Source organism: Artemia franciscana, chromosome 14, assembly GCF_032884065.1.
Source record: "Artemia franciscana chromosome 14, ASM3288406v1, whole genome shotgun sequence".
NCBI classification, from domain to species: Eukaryota; Metazoa; Arthropoda; class Branchiopoda; order Anostraca; family Artemiidae; genus Artemia; species Artemia franciscana.
In genome coordinates this window covers 22,292,063-22,307,174 of record NC_088876.1, presented here as the reverse complement: position 1 = coordinate 22,307,174, position 15,112 = coordinate 22,292,063, and the positions used below count along the sequence as shown (strand labels likewise).

Sequence of the window (15,112 nt, the reverse complement as noted above, 5' to 3'; positions counted from 1 at the left end):
TATTCCATATATGAAAAGGTTACCCCCTCCCTCAATATCTTGCTCTCTACGCTAGAGCTATTAGCCCTTTTAAAAAAAATTCCTATTCTAATTAAACAGTCCTTGTGTTTCAGGAATTGTTCTTAAAAGATTGGGACAAACAGTCAAACTTTTGCTCAAAGAGCAAGGTATTGAGGAGGGGGGATATCCCTTCATGTACGGAATTATTTCTTTTCGTTTTGACTTTGAATATTGCTCCTTACTTTCAGTTGAAAAAACTTCTTTTTTTTCTATTTAATTTCTGGTGGTCTTTCAAATAATACTCGGTGAATCTGGCTTACCCTCCATGAAAAAGTCCCTCCCCTTGCGGGAAAATCCTCCTTGACTTGCTGGAAACCCCCCCCCCCACCTCTGCTAATTTCTTGCAGAAGATTCAGCCTTAATAATCCTACTTAGTATACTGTCATTTGAAAAAGAATTTAAGTTCTAATTGTTTTCCTCATCACTCCAGAAATCCCTCTTCCGTGGAAATTATATTTTTCAAATTTGATATATTATATATATCAAATATAATCAAAATTTTTCATATTCATATTTATATATGGAGCCAAAGAAAGAATTCAGTTCTTAGAATATATTGTTATCACAACTCTTTTTTTTAGTGTTTCGATTATTATTAGCACGAGCTGCTCCTTAGTTATAGTTCTTTACCGCGAACTGTTCGATTTTAAGAACTACTCTACTTCAAATATAGTCGAAACAAATACTAGAGAGCCTTAAAAAGAAGAGACATTTTGGACCTCTAAGCATGATTTAAAAATTTTGATTACTATGTGTAGCCCAAGGAGTAAGATATGCTATTCCCCTTTTACCGAAATAAGACTTCTCTTTTCATTACTCCACAAGGCATACCTACAAGATTTTGTCATGGCTCGATTTTAGAAGCTAGCCACAAAAGCCTTGTATCCCCCCTCTCAATTTTCAGATCATTTAATGAAATCACAGGCCTCTAAGCTCAAATTACCTTTTCAAGCGTGGGATGATTCCTGAAGTATATCTTCAATTTTCATTAGACACATAGATGGCGTTTGGGCAACTCTTGCCGTTGATTGGCTGCTTTGGCAACATAATGCACCTACCTTTTTTCTCCGCTGAAAACTTAAGAAAAGAAATCAATAGGTGGAAATTTATAGATACATTTTGCAACAATTACAGGAGAAAGCCTTTCTCATGTGGTGCTTGAAAATATTCAGGAAAAATAGTCAGCTAAAATATTTTCTTGTAGGTTAGTTTACACCAAATTTCGGACAGAGACGCAGCTCCTGCATTTTTATTGGGGGGGGGGGGGGCGAGAGGGGTCCATATCGTGATAGTCAAGGGACATGGGCTATATAATAAATTTTTCTCCAAGTCCCCCCAGAAACAACGCCCCAAATTGTACACGAAGTAGACTCACATGATTTCCTGGGGTTAATCAGTTTAATTTTTAAGCAATTGACATCGCCATAGCTGCCCCCCCCCCAAAAAAAGAGTTTTAAAGAATAACTTGCATAAGGAATGGCCAAAGTAGAAGCTTTGACTAGGGTGAGATAAAGTATGAGAGTGGTCACAGGTGGCTTAAACACTGCAATAAATTTGTACAAGTAATGGGTACCTTTGTATTATACCGACCACACTCAAGAAGTAAAATTAGGTTTATCATTATAAAATATACGAAAATCTGATGAAAATCTAATACTTTAGTATCACAATTACGGAAACTACAACGGAGAATTATGGAAAGCAGGCTGCCAATACCATATTAAATGGTACATGTATGATAAACCCTACCGCTCAAGTTGTTTATTCATTGACACATAATAGAACTGTTTCTTTTTCGTTAGTTTCTTTCAGCTTAGCGTAAGACAATGCAAAGACAAGACACAGAATAGATAGAAAATATATAATTTGGGCTATATATTTGCACATTAGGGGTAGGGGGTGGGGTAAAGTATTTGGACAGGGGGAAGTTAGAAAACAATTCTTACTACATAATATACAGAATAATTGTACCTAACACATTTGACATGCAGACCCGCTATACACTATCTCTGCACCTCCCCCCTAATGTGCAAATGTAAAGCCCAGATTCGTCTCTAAAGTTTTATATTTTTATCTTACTTTGGTGAATTTCGTTAGGATTGACCGTCAGAGAAACATATTAGAAGAATATTGGGTAGGGGTATATCATACAACTACTTATTAAACTTTTAATTAAAATATACCTGCATAGTAGTTTATCACACTCAGATTAAGCTGATTACCTCCGAATGCATACAGAGAAACTGGTTTTAAAAAGATCAACAACAACAATGTGGTCGGTACAATCTAGAAGTCCCAATATAAAAAGTAAAGACTTGACTCATATATTAGCGAAAGAGTTTTTTTTTAAAGCAATTATAAGCCATTGTTTATGTCACTTGCACGACTATAGTCTGTCATGGCGGCTTGCAATACAGAAATTCTAACATTCATTACATTAAGGTGCTTAGAGGTTTTATGCAAATAATAGTTGTAAATATCTGAAATAAAAAACTTGAACAGAAAAAGTTAAAAATATAGCCTAAGTTTTGAGGACTTACCGGGTTATCAAAACTCCCCGACCCCGTGGTTTATTAACGACTTTGTATAAAACCCATAAATCCAATCTATCTACGTCCCCCTTATTTGTTTTTCTTATTTAATGATGTAAAAAGAAAAGAAGAAACTTATTAGGATAAGCAAGCTAATCAGTAATAAAAGAAATGTAAGGAAATAAGTAGGTGCGAGATTGGTATGAAGTTCCGAGGGAAAATATACCTGGGTAGAGGGTTGAATTCTTCCCAGTAGGAAGCAAGGCCAGGACGGTAGGGGAAACGTTGCTCCTTTGGCCTAATTAACCAATTTTATTGCCGGTGTTTCAACTTCAGTGGAATCTACCGTAAATTCACCGAATAGAGTCCAAGAACTTTTCACAAATTAAAACTCTGGACGAAAGATTGTAGCTTTTTATATATTATCCACATCCTCCACGACTCAGGTAGTGCCTTTGATTCCTCCAAAGACATAACTTTGCATGGCTGTGCATACCTCCAAGCTTGAATTGCAGTGCTGTTAATGATACATATTTTTACTTGTAATTTGTTTCTCTTTGTTTTCGGATATACACGGACCGACCTTTACCCCTTCCCCCCAAACAATACCCTCTCTACCTCCGTGGAAAATACCCCCCCTCAGAAAACGCCCACGGAAAATAACACCATGCAAATTAATTTTAGTTCAAATGAGTTCTCTCCCGATTTTCTAGGTTCCTTGGTTTAATACGATCATCCTAGGGGAAAACTAATTGTAAGTTTTATTTTATTTTGATAAATACAGAATTACTTTTAAGGGAGACAAAAGAGGAGGGTGGAGGTAGAAATTGATATATAATTCCGAGAGCCGCATCCAGGACCTTTGTTTGTGGGGTTATTTTTTTGGGGAGTGTAAAAATCTACTTCAAAAAACGCTAAAAAAAATTAGTTTTTATGGTTATGCATGGTTAAAAAGTTGATATTTAGTCCCCCTTGATTTCTGGGGAAAATGACTGAAATCCTACTATTAACTACTAATAAAATAATATATATATATATATATATATATATATATATATATATATATATATATATATATATATATATATATATATATATATATATATATATATATAATATATATATATATATATATATATATATATATATATATATATATATATATATATATATATATATATATATATATATATATATATATATATATATATCCAAAAACGTTTGAAGCTGAAAGATCAACTGTTTGATGGCGTGAATTGCAGTCTTTTATTAGTGTTTCTTAGTTTCAGAAGTTAAGCATCAAGCCATTTCGTTAAAAGTGTTTGCGATCTACAACATGGGGGAACACTAGTTCCAAGGAGCCAAGTTGAGGCTCTAAAAGGAGTCTTACAAGCCACACTTTTTAAATCCTAAAACTAAATTACTATGGTAAAAATTTTCTTGACTGATTAGTCAAGGATGAGCAACAAAAGAATCTTTACTGAGAACAGTGGATCATCACAAAAAAAAAGAAAAAAAAATCTTCATCAAGCAAATAAAGTAAGGACAATTAAATTTAATTAAAATTAAATTTAAAGAGTAATATATAACGTATAATTTGCCTATGATTTTAATTGTTAACCCTAAAAATTTTTTAGGGTTATTTTAAGTTGGTGATTTCTTAAAAAAAAAACAAAAAAAAAAAAAACAGAAAGTAAATAAGAAAGAAAATTGAATCTTTGTCTACTTTGTAAAATCAAATAAATTTTGTTTATTTGTACGAGACAGATTTAAATGTGCAGCCTATAAATCTTATGAAACATTTATTAAATTTGAGGTTCCTTCTCTTATGGCACTGAAATTCGAGAGGCAAGACAAGTGTCCATTTATTTAAACTTAATTTTATGCTTTTTTATTTTTCGTTTCGTCAATTTTCTGAAAAATATCGTTCATGACTGTCATTCACAAAATAGAGGCCAAAATTTGTGGTTTGTTGGGTTTTGAGCAATTTAAAGCTCAACAGTATAATTTTTCACAAATAGTGCATCTTCTTCTGTAATTTTCCCAATAGCTTCTAAAATTTTAATATTTTTTAGAGCTAGTTGCTCTAAGTAGCCCAAATCACTCTAGAATTGAAAATTAGTATATGTTCCGAACTAATAGGAAAAGTTTGTTATTTTCATTGAGTTTAATTTTTAACATTTTTCTCACATTTTTGATCACTTTTATTAATTGGCTCTTAAGCAGCACCAGATTTAGAACCTCCAATCTTAGAGAGTACAAACCATGTTTTTCTATAAGGCATATCTTATGGTCCTTTTTGAGAACTATAAATTAAACATGTCTTGACTTCTAAATTACAATTAAACGTAATAAATTAAACGTCTAAATTACAAAATTGGTCTCAAATTTCTAATCAGCTAGCTAATATATTTCTTAATGCTTAAATGCCATCGATTTCACATATCAAACATTATATGTAAAACAGATAAATAATGTGTTCTGTTTTCTAATTTAGTATTGCAACGGAATTTTGATACCAATAGATACATCAAAAGATTCAAATTTTTTGTTGGCTTCAAATATATAACTTTCATCAAGTTTAGTGTTACCCATCAAGAGTTACGAGCCTGAAAATATTTGCCTCATTTTCGGAAAAAGGGGGAAACACCCTACTGGAGATGTTTCAAGCTCCTATTTGCAAAAATGTGGAATTTTATAATTTTTTTCCAGAAGACAGATCACGGATGCGTGTTTTTGTTTTTTTTTTCTTCCCAGGGGTGATTGTATCGACCCAGTGGTCCTAGAATATTGCAAGAGGGCTCATTTGAACGGATATTAAAAGCTCTAGTACCCCTTTTAGGTGACCAAAAAAGTTGGACAGCAACTAGGCCCCCTCCCACGCTCATTTTTTTCCCAGAGTCACCTGATCAAAATTTTGAGATGTCCGTTTTGTTCAGCATAGTCGAAAAATCTAATAAATATGTCTTTGAGGATGACTTAATCTCCCACAGCCCCCGGAGAAAGGGTTGCAAGTCGTAAACTTTGCCCATTGTGTACATATAGCATTGGTTGTTGGGGAGTATACAGACATTTTCAGGGGGGATTTCTTCTGGTGAGGGTAAGGGGGAGAAGGTTACGTGAGAGAATCGTTCCGTGGAGGAATTTCTCATAAAAAAAAGAATTTCCCATGAAGGGGGTGCTGGATTTTCCAGCATTATTTATAAAACCGTCAGAATTTAAATACAAAAAGCAAGTTTTTTCGATTGAAAATAAGGAGTAACATTAAAACTTAAAACGAACAGAAATTATCAGGTATATGAGGGGGCTCGTTCCCTCTCCAATAGCTCGCTTTTTTTCTAAAGATTTTTTTTAGTACCTTCTAAAGAGCTATTTATTTTAGTTAAACCCTTTGCGATTCAGAGGTCATTCTTAAAGAATTGGAACAAAATTCAAACTTTAGTGTAAAGAGCAAGGTATTGATGAGAGGGCGAACCCCTCGAATGCATAATGATTTCTGCCTGTTTTAAGTTTTAATGTTGCTCCCTACTTTTAGTTGAAAAAACTTGTTTTTTTTTATTATTTGATAACAAACAAGCTCGAAGCTGCTGAATAGCAAATTTTCTAGAAACTAAGCAAAATCTGTTAAATATATAGGGTTAATTAGTGTAGCCTGTTTTTACTTAGGACAGTCACATTATAATCTAAGTTAACTTTGAGAAATAACGTTGGGTTATATGGAGCATCTCCTAAGTAATATCTAGAATAATTTTAGTTCGGAAGAAGTAAATATTCTCTATGTGGGCAAAGTTAGGAAAGGAGGGATTAGGGTAGAGGAGACATTGACCAATGGGTCACAGAATGGGCCGTCTTATTATACAGATTGATAAGCCTTGCATGACTCTGATTTTAACATGGTTTAACAAATGTAGGATTTTTGAAATAGACTCATAATGTTATTACTTATGGGTCAGATTTTGTAAATGGTTTTTTGAGTTATGTGAAAAAAAAAAAAAAAAAAACAGCTATGATCTACTGATTTTCGTTAGAATTATAATTTTTAGATTTTTCAGTTTTCTTTTCATACTCCTTTGTGTACATCTTTTGTATGTAAAGAGGGAATAAATAAATTATTATTATTATTATTAATGTGTCTTAATTCTAAACGCCTATGTTTTGCCTATAGCGTCAAATGTGTAATCTGCAAGTTGAAAAAAAAAAATTGGCAGAATTATGCAGAGTGGATCTAGAGCAAAATCTTGGGGGAGATCCAATGTGACAAGGGCACCAATGAGCAAATCTTGGGGGGGGGGGAGGAAGCAATGTGACAAAGGTACTAATAATTGACCGAATTGACAAATTTATTCTAAGAAAAAGAGTAAAAATATAAAAAAATAATAGGATAGAAGAACGCGAGAAAAAACCTTGGAGGGAAGGGTACCCCTGGATCCACCAATGGAATCAAGTAGCCTGTAACTAATGAAATATATAATTAGGATTAATTTATTTAATATAATGAAATTATATTTTATTTTTATTTTTAGTATTTAACGTTTAATCATTTGGGACCATAAGTGCTCCTTTAATTTCCTAAATACTGCCTAAACAACCATCTTTTGAAAAATAACTATCTGTATTTGAGAGATTTGAAACTCGAGGGGCATTTGAAAGGGTGTTTCCATGAATTATTAAAATGGAAAACCTATTATAATTGCTCTTTACTATACAAGATGATTAGCAAGGTTTAACATCTCGACCGTTAGTAATTCATCTCACAACTGCTTTGAATTTGGAAGTCCATATAGCAGTTTTAATTACAGACATATAATAAATTAACTAGGCTACGACTAAATGCGGGAACATCACTCAATATTTGTGAAATAGGAGCCTGTGCTTTATATGTGCGATTTCGGACAGTCATTCTTCGATCTTATTATGTTTATTCTTTAGAAATTAGTAATTTAGGACTATTCTCTAAATTATCCCCGAACAAAGATAAGTCACAAGATGTACAGCATGTCTCTGTTTGTGAACTTGGGAATTAGAGGGAGTTAGAGGAGACACAAACCCATGGTGTCCTGTTTTGGCTCCTAAATAATACAGATTGAAGTTCCATGTAGTAATCTGATTTCAAAAAGGTGGGTGTCACTTCTATCAAAGTATAACATGAAGCCTTCGCTTTAAATGGGAAATTGGTATAATTTTGTGCCCTTACCCCTTGAGCACAGATCATTTTGCCCCAAAAGACCGTTAACGATCGTTAATTTACGGGTTTTCAGAAACATTTATTTTTGCCAGTGTTAACTACTTTTTAGTTTTCTTTTTTGGCTTGAAATGAGGAAAATAGGGGTAGGATAAAAGATAAAGATCAAAAGACTACACACCTACGGAAATTGCATAAATGTCTCTTGGGGGCAGGAGAAGTGCCAACAAAGTTCTGAAACCAATCTTCTATGCAGTCATTTTCCATCGGACTAAATTTTCATAGAGGTGAACTACCACTGATTTAACCAAGTGCTTGGCAATCATTTCACTGCTGGCTTAATAATGAAGACAACAAGTCACACAAAAAACGAACACATTATTTATCAGAAGTTTCATTGAAAATCTGTCGAAGGAGGAAAGTACAATTTTGAAAACTTCGACCAGTATTATCATATATTAATATACCATTATAATCCATTACCAACTACAAGTCCGATTAAAGAGGGTACTTCCCTGCAAAATTTCCTGTGTTCCTCCTAGCTTTACAGTCATTCCCGCATGGCATTAATTTGTGCTATTAATTTTTTTTTACCTAAATTAGTAAAAGTATTTTTTGGAGGGAGGGGTGTAACTGAGTATACCTATGTGTTGCCTAATATTGAAGCTACAATTGAATTAATATAAACTCTTCTGTTACAGCTAATTTCCGTTATGCCATTCAAAATCACTATAATGGATTTAATTTGTAATTGAGTGAATTTCAGTTAATTAGGAAATACCTTTTTCATTCTTTTTCGTGCATTTTTTTCACTATTTGAAGCTTGAAAATGCTTCAGAGGATGCATTTTATTAAATGTATTTTTTATTAAATGCTTCAGAGAGACATTTTATTAAATGTAGAATTTAGCACTGAAAATCTTCGATTTTCCATTAAGCATCAAAGTAAACAATATGTAATATGAAATTATCTTTTCCAAAGGTATAAACCGTAACAAAAGTCAATGGAAGGAACCGTTCTATTTTTAGGGGATAAGTAGCAAAGGACTACTGGGAAATTGGTACGTCGGCATTATTTCAGGGAAATACACCGGATTCGTCAGAACACTAAAAAAGTAGTTGATATCTGTGACCGTTACAGGAGACTTAAGAGAAATTTATTGCTTTATCTTAAGGAGATGGAACGGGATTTCCCCCCACTTCCTTGTGTCTTCTAGTAAATCTTGGTACATAGGGACAAATGACAGGAACATTGTTCCTGACAGGATAATATTCAAATAGTTATTTTTAAGTATGAGGGTTGATTTATTTGTTTCATTACTTTCACGTACTTTTAGAAAATGACTTACTTCTGTTTCATTCATTTGGAAAATGAGTAGATAGGTAATTTTCTTTTCTGTTCGTTTTTAGTGGAAAAGTTCTCAATTCGGTCATTTTTTGGAGGGAGTGGGGATGTAGACGAAGTTTAGGACAAATAATACAACCAACAAAATCAAGTGTTCTTCAGTTGTACCAAAAACAGGAAATAAACAACATTGTTTATCGTGAACCAGGTACCAAATCCATTATAAATACGATATATTGTTCAAGACAGAGTCTTACTTGCTTTGACAAACAAGGAGACACACAAAGAATTATAATGCCACGATAACTTGACAGAAATAGTATTAGCTAGTTTAAACAATTAGTTCAGGTTTGCAACTAAGAAAAGATTTGTAACCAGTAAAAAATCACCAAAATCACTATCAAGCTTTGTTTTTTAGGGAAGGTAGCAATGATTTTTGGTTTATTATGTTTTTTTTTTTAATAATTGCTTATCTCTCTTAAAAAGCAGCCTGTCTTCCTCTTGAAATTTCCGAATTTTTTCGATTTAAATCAACTTCCTTCATGTTTTTCCCATAGCTCGTCAGTTTTTGTTTATTTTTCAAACTTTTCCCTTTGTCTTTACAAATGTACAGCTCCTTCTAAATCCACGTATACGTACTAGTTTTTCTCTATTACTCTTAAAATTACCAGCGCGATAAAAGTATAGAAACTAAGAAATAATTACACAGAGATATATATTCAAATGTATTTTCCTGAAGAACAGGTCTGAGATTGTATAATAAAAATAAATTTAATTCAGCTTTATATGCAAAGCATAACTTTTCAGCTTTTGGCATTTCAGCCTTAGCTGTAGTCATGCATAGACAAGAGCAATCAGGTAAAATTTTGCATGGTTATGCAGATCACCCTCATTATGCAAACGAAGAAGAAGCTAGCTACTGAATTACGACAGAGGTGCTCAACGAATTTGAAATTGCATTACCTGTGATCAAATTTCAAGTGTATTGCAAATGCGACCAAGTTGCAAATTGTATCCCCACAAAAGCAAGAATATAATTACTAAGTACGATATCATGGGCACACCAACAGGGAGGGAGGGAGAAATTTACAGGGAGTTGTTTTAGCCCCTAAACGATGGATAAAATATAAGAAGGCACAACTTGTGCAGTCCACTAATACAGACAATTGTCCATAAAAATATGTGGAATTTCATTTAAAAAGGGAGCGGTGGAGCTGTGCCCCTATCCCGAAGTTCAACAGATTTATAGAATATTCTTCCAAGAGAGGTATGCTCCCTCTAGAGTCAGATTAAAATACCTTTCTAGGTTTCATCCTCGAGGGCAAGATCTAGCTTAGATATTACCCTCCCACAAAGAAAACTAAAAATGTGTTGCACGCCCTCTTAAGCTGGTCTGAATCGTTTAACGGCCCTATCTTAGAAAAATAAAAAATGAAATGGCGTTTCGAATGTCCTTGGATATAAATACGTAGCACCGAAACGTGCTTCTAATTTAGCATTTTAATAATTACAATATAGCATTAGATTACTGTTTAGTTGTGGCCAACGGCGTCTTTTGGGGGGAAAGAGGGCCGTTTCTCCCAATCATTTGAAGATAAAAATTATTATATAGCCCTTGGCCCTTCACTCTCCTGACTAGGACCCCTCTTGCCCCCCCCCCCCGTAGAAGTGCTGAAACTAAGCCCCGGGTCATCGCTATCAACTAGGCATTGGTGTGAAATGAGGGGAGCCAGGATGGCCTGTCCTCAGCACTGTTAGAAGAAAACCGAAGATAGATCACATTTCTTCCGAAACTCGTGCTCCATTTTACAGATAAGAGAGTGAAGTACTCTGTATAGATCTAGTCACTAAAGAAAGCATTCATTCAACTACAGTTCTTGAACGTTTTTAAAATACTTAACCCTGTTTTCCTTTGGGATTTGTTGTTCATTATTGTAAAATCGTGATTTTTTCGTATCTTAACAAAACTAATGTGTTTGAACTCATTATTTGAGCTACTAGAAGATAAAGAAACACATATGAAGGCTTAAGTGAGTAGGTCGACATCGTCTTGCTATAAAAGTAGCATGCTGTTTTGCGTTAAAAAAAGTTGAATTCTACGCTGTTGCAATACAGCTCTCATTTTACCGTTTATGATTTGAATGAATGTTTTTTTTCCATCTTCGTATATGCAAAGACTGCTATTTCTCGTTTTCAGAACTTATAAAATCGAGTTTCAAGACCACATTCCTTCTGACGGTAGCATTAAGATCCACTTCCCCTCTCCGTCTCTTAAGGGCCTTTTGATGCGAAACAATATTGGTATTCTGCAAGTACGTGTTGTATCCACCTTCTGTGAATCTTTTCAATAAATGTCTACCTGAGTCTAGGCAGGAAAAGCATTTCATTTTAGCCTCGTGTAGCCGGCTCACAGATATAGGAAAATTGTAGATAGGAATACTTACGAATCACCTTTGGTCTCATTATCGTCTGGAGGAGTGGTTCTGAAACTTATTTAGACACTGAACCCCTTTTTACCCACAGAAAATTTTAGGTACCCCTTCTCTGTTACCGGTCCTAAGTAAACTATAGCTAAAATATTAATAAATCTGTATGTCCAAGTTTTAAGGGGTTGTTTTTTTTTCTTGGCCAGCCACGAATCCTCTAAAAATTATTGCATACCCTATGGGGTACGGGTACTGAAGTTTGAAGACCACTGGTATAGGGTACGGAATGAACTTTAGGCCGCAGTAATCGTTGGCAGTATTTCTATCAACTATTTCAAAGCAATTTTAATTCTTTCGAAATTGATTTCTTTCTTAAAGTAGTGCCATTATTATTGTCATTTGATTACTGTTGCTTACTGAAATTAAATAAAAAAAACTAGTTTTATTAACTGAAAGTAAGGAGCGACATTAAAACTTAAAACGAAGAGAAATTACTCCGTATATGAAATGGGTTGTCCCCTCCTCAATCCCTCGCTCTTTACGCTAAAGCTTTTAATTGTTTTAAAAAGTAGAATTGTGGCAAAGAGTCAAACTTTAGCGTAAAGAGCGAGGGATTGCGGAGGGGACAACCCATTTCATATACGGAGTAATTTCTGTTCGTTTTAAGTTTTAATGTCGCTCCTTACTTTCAGTTAAAAAAACTAGTTTTTTTTATTAAATTTCTGAACGTTTTTGAATTAATGCATGTTTAATTTTGGCTCTCCGCACATGAATTATTGAAATGAAGTTGGTATATTAATTTTTTTTTGGCTAAATGGCTTTCTCTTAGTTTTGATCAGACGATTTTGAGAAATAAGGGGTGGGGAAGGAGGCCTAGCTGCCTCCTGAATAAATAGTTGAAATCACTAAAAATACTTTAGCATAAAGAGCGAGGTATTTGTCTCCTCCTAAATACCTCGCTCTTTATGCTAAAGTATTTTTAGAACCCCTCATATGCGTAATAATCTCTGTTCGTTGTAAATTTCAATGCTATTCCTTACTTTCAATTGAAAAAACGTTTTCATGTTTATTTTTTCATTGTTTTTTTACAGTAATGCTAGAAAATCTTGCGCCCTTTTCATTGAATTTTTCTTCCCCCATGAAAAATTCCTCCAAGGAAATATCCTCCCACATAGCCCCCTCCCATCAACCCCACTCCCCCAAACCAAAAAAAATCCCCCTGAAAACGTCTGTACCCTTCCCAATAACCATTACTATATGTAAAAACTAGTCAAAGTTTGTAACTTGCAGCCCCTCCCCCAGGGATTGTGGGGGAGTAAGTCAATCCCAAAGACATAGTTATTATGGTTTTCGACTATGCGGAACAAAATGGCTATCTCAAAATTTTAATCCGTTGACTTTTGGAAAAAAATGAGTGTGGGAGGGGGCCTAGGTGCCCTCCAATTGTTTGATCACTTAAAAAGGGCACTAGAACTTTTCATTTCCGTAAGAATGAGCCCTCTTGTGACACTCTAGGACCACTTGGTCGATACGATGACCCCTGGGAAAAAGAAAAGAAAAAACAAAAACAAACAAACAAATAAACACGCCCCGTGATTTGTCTTATGGCAAAAAATGCGAAATTCCGCATTTTTTTAGATAGGAGCTTGAAATTTTTGCTATAGGGTTCTCTGATACGCCAAATGCGATGGTGTGATTTTCTATTGACATTCTATGACTTTTTGGGGTTGTTTCCCCCTATTTGTCCAAAATAAGGCAAATTTCCTCAGGCTCGTAACTTTTGATGAAAAAGACTAAATTAATTAAAACTTACATATTCAGAATCAGCGTGAAAATTTGATTCTTTTGATGTATCTTTTAGCATCAAAATTCCGTTTTTTAGAGTTTCGTTTACTATTGAGCCGGGTCGCTCCTTACTACAGTTCGTTACCACGAACTGCTTGAAAAGTACTAAAAAATAATAAAGTAAATAAAATAAGTAAATAAAGTACTAAAAAATAACACGTGCTTGGGAAATCCGAAAAGCAGTGGTGCTACAATGTTCAAGTGAAATTGTATTGAATTAATCGAATTTTTACGACAAAAAGAACACGAAAGACAACAATGTCTTGTCCAGGCAATAACAAATTTTATATAGTAGGTCCCACACATGGTAATAATAGTTTTAATGACATTTGTCTATTTAATTTTTCACTCAGACCGTATATAGCTTACAAACCATAGAAGTAGCACACACACACAAAAAAAAACATTATTTCGAAATTCGACTACTAAGTGTAGACATTGGATCGTAAAATAAGATCATCATTATGTGCAAATTGTCATATACTTTAAACAGAAAATATATTATGAAGAATAAATGCAAATTATTCCGTATTTAATATTAATGATCCAGTAACTTTGACTGACAAGGAGTTACGGATTTCAAAACTTAAGGGAAATATGGTTAAAACTATTATAGGAAACTCTTAGCTAACTTACTATTAACTTCTACTTTTACAATAAAAGAAAATTGTAATGCCTCTGTATTCACATTCTCCAAAATTGAGAGATTTTGACCGTAAATCCCCGAAGTTCGCCGATATACTTATCACGGAAAGCTTAAATTTTCGTCAAAATCATAATTTTTGGTCTTCAGGCATTCCCCCTTCCAAAAGAAAGAAAGGAAGAATTGATTAAAAAAAACTTAAAACGGCAAGTATTCTTCAGAGCCATGGATGGTCCATTGGGTGTCGAAAAAACGTTTCAGTTGCTGGGTCATTTTTAGAGGGACAAGCTACAAGCCTGTCGCCCAATCTTGTGGTAATGGAGATGGATCTTTGGGCCGCATAATAACAAGCAGAGCATAAATCTACTTTGCTATCATAGGATATAAAAAGATCAACCCCTTATAAGCAGTGCACAACTGCAATACAGGATAGCCACTAGGATTATAGTATAAATATTCAATAATAACTGCTATTTTATGTGGATTGTGTAAATTCTTTGGGACGAAGCTACCACCGTGCCGTCTCTGAGACTGGTACTTTTATTTCGTTAAATTACTTTCCCATGGCTGTTAAAAACTTTCAACACGATCACTACCCGGCAAAAAAAGCAAAAAAAAACTGAAAAAAAAACGAAAAACCAAACAAACAACAGTAAAAATATAAAAACACCTTAACATCTATCCGTGACTTCGCTTCCCGAGGTAAATAAAAAAATAATATATTTTCGTCATAAGAGTTTCAAAACCTAGACTTCAAAAGAAAACGGAGGGTTAAGACCTCCTCTCTAGGGTAATGTAGGTTTGGAAATTTAATGGTATGATTTTCACCAAAATCACACCTTTTTAAAGAAGTTTTCCTTCTTTTTTTAAATTGTGTTCTGTATCCTAGTAACTTCAGATGGCAAATACCAATCTCTATGCATTTTTGGAATATATATATATATATATATATATATATATATATATATATATATATATATATATATATATATATATATATATATATATATATATATATATATGTATATTTATATATATATATATATATATATATATATATATATATATATATATATATATA

The 15,112-nt window shown here is 33.7% G+C and overlaps 1 long non-coding RNA gene across 8 annotated transcripts in view; it reads right to left on the bottom strand.

Moving 5' to 3' along the window:
- The window catches only part of LOC136035459 (uncharacterized), a 127,978-nt gene that overhangs the window by 90,058 nt on the left and 22,808 nt on the right, over positions 1–15,112 (bottom strand). For 5 of the 8 annotated variants that reach the window (XR_010619437.1, XR_010619435.1, XR_010619434.1 and 2 more), the window contains one exon: positions 1,004–1,137. This is a non-coding gene — a long non-coding RNA (uncharacterized LOC136035459). Of the gene's footprint in view, positions 1–1,003; positions 1,138–7,954; positions 8,111–15,112 lie in introns of all 8 variants that reach the window. The other 3 variants (XR_010619436.1, XR_010619438.1, XR_010619439.1) reach the window with 3 other exon arrangements.